The following is a 2,766-nucleotide window of genomic DNA, read 5'->3' as shown; positions in this document are numbered from 1 at the left end:
AAGAAGTTGGGGTTTTCTAGACTTGTTTCTCCCAGAGAGTTCAAATTTCTCTACGACCATTTCATTCCCCCCTTCTACATAAATTGTAAGTCCTGCCAAGAATAGAGACCGTTCTGTTCAGTATCGATCCCAGAATTTCACGTGCAGTAAGAAATCTTAATGAACGCCAGAATCATTCTCATGGTCACCATCACTGCGTGAGAAAATGGACCAGGCGGGGAACATTTTTTAGTATCCCCACTGAAATTCAAATTCATCCCTCTCACCCCGACTCTAAGTCTCCCTCTCTATCGTCAACAGACCCACCGGGGCTGAAGTAAAACCGACACCTTCGAGCCGCGTTCCTTTCACGACGTCTTAAACGTCTTGGGTTCTTTGCAGCAACGCCCGGCCGGTGAAGATCCCCAGGGTAGGGTTACATCCCAACGGGTTTCCTCGTTTTATCGAGGGGCCCGGTAAGACATTAATGACTGTGCCTCAAACACCCACCGGAGGGTCAGGGGGTTTAGAGAGAGCGATAGAATCTGCAGGCCCGCCTCTCGGATTCTCCACCTTGACAGCCCGAAAGGAAATTGGTTGTAATCACCATTACGGTGTCACCTCGGCCCGTCATTTAGGGACGGGCCAGTTCCCCTTGAGAGACCAACTGCTCTCAATGGACGATGGATCTGGACTCTTCCTGACGGGGGCCACTGTGAAACCGGACACACCTGGGGAGGGCCGGAACGTGGTTTTTTCGCCGCTATCAAAGGTGATGGAACTTTCCTTCACCCCTTCCCTTCATTCGGATCTCTGGAGGAGAAAAATCCCGGTAATTAAGGATTTTAGGTTTAAAACGCTTTCGGTCTTCCTGTCCAGGTTGACTCGTGCAGAGGAACTAGAGGGCTCGCTGAAGCTGAGGGGGGAAGCTATTTAATTGGAGACATTATTTTACTTGCTTTACTGTGCTGGGCTGCTAGCGCTATAATGTAAAAACCATAAATCTAATTTATGTAAATACACAAATTGAAAGGGCAGGCTAAGCGCCGTTTGCGGCGGTGCTTTATTCTGTACAATTTGTTTTGTATAATTAGAAATATGTGTCTTTGTGTGAGAGCCACCGACTGAAGATGTACAACAACATTTACCTACTACTTATTTCCAATTTTTTATGTTAATGGAAATGCACTCTGTGCTTTTTATTTATTCTTTTGAGAGACAAATTACTCAGATTTATATTTCTTCAGAGACCTTCTCTTCAGAGCCACAATATTCCATAAAAAGGTTTTTGTCTTGTTTAGCTCCAAAGATTTGATGTGTACCCGTAAAATGTTCCTTTATTGGTACTTGGGATCTTCAGGCATTAACGCAGGCATTCTCAACTTACTAACTTCCAGAGACAGAGGGTGTCGCTAATACGTTTAAAGCTCAAGAGTAGTGGAGAGCAATAAAAATAGAGAAGCAGCGTGGCCTCATGGCTAGAGCGCGGGCTTGGGAGCCGGAAGGAGCCGAGCTCCAATCCCAATTCTGCCACTTGTCTGCTGTGGGGCCTTGAGCAAGTCACTTCCTTTCTCTGGGCCTCAGTTCTCTCATCTGTCAAATGGGGATTAAGACCTTGAGCCCCATGTGGGACGTGGACTGTGTCCAGCTGGATTAGCTTGTAGCGACCTCAAGCAAATACAAAAACGGATATTTGTTAGTGCCTAACGAATTTTAAAAAGATAAATGGAAAGGCCTGGGATACTCGCCTTTAAAAACTGACTGCCATGCCCAGACTTTTACTCACAGGAGGGATGGTGCCCTCCCCCTCTTCTTTACCTCTCTCTTCCTTTTTTTAATTGGTGGTATTTGTAATGTGCTTTATACGTGACAAGCACTGTAGATACAAGTTCATCAGATCTAACTCAGTCCCTGTCCGTTACGGGGCTCACCGTGTAAGTAGGAGGGAGACCGGGTATCGAAAAGGGAAATGAAACCTCATTTTGCAGGTGAGGAGACTGAGGCACCGAGAAGTTAAGTGACTTGCTCGAGGTCACACAGTATATAAGTGGCGGAGCCAGAATTAGGACCCAGGTCGTCTGGCTCCGAGGACCGTGCTCAATCCACCGGTCAATCACTCAGTCATATTTATTGAGCACTGATTGTGTGCAGAGCACTGGACTAAGTTTTGGGGGAGAGTACAATACAACAGAGTTGGTAGACGCGTTCCCTGTCCACAACAAGCTTAGAGTCCACTTCTTCCCTCTAAGTCTTTTCCTCACCTGTCCTTCCGACGTGCACTTCTGAGAAGCAGCATTTCCTAATGGGCACAGACTAGGGAGCCAGAAGGTCTTGGGTTCTAATCCCTGCTCGATTACCTGTCTGCTGTGTGACCATGCACAAGTCACTTCTGGCTGCCTCAGTTATCTCCTCTGTAAAGTGGGGTTTAAGATAGTGAGCCCCATGTAGGACAGGGACTATATCCAATCTGATTACTTTGTATCTACCCCAATGCTTAGAACTGTGCCAAGCACAAATAAGTGCTTAGCAGATATAGATATACATTTATATAAATAATAGTGATAGTATTTGTTGAGCACTTACTACGTGCCAAGCACTGTTCCGAACACTGAGCACTGTTCTAAGCAATGAGTACAGGAGGGGACTTGTGGCAGCATATCTTAGCCGGGCAGAAGGGCTTTCCCCTTTAAGGATGACTGCTCTAAATCTTCAACACCTGAGCATCATTTTTTTTTTTTTAAATCATAATTGTTAAGCACTTACAAATGGGTGTTTCACCTCACTGAG

This window comes from Ornithorhynchus anatinus, chromosome 12, assembly GCF_004115215.2.
Source record: "Ornithorhynchus anatinus isolate Pmale09 chromosome 12, mOrnAna1.pri.v4, whole genome shotgun sequence".
NCBI classification, from domain to species: Eukaryota; Metazoa; Chordata; class Mammalia; order Monotremata; family Ornithorhynchidae; genus Ornithorhynchus; species Ornithorhynchus anatinus.
The sequence above is the reverse complement of the archived record's forward strand: the minus strand, read 5'-3'. Positions refer to the sequence as shown.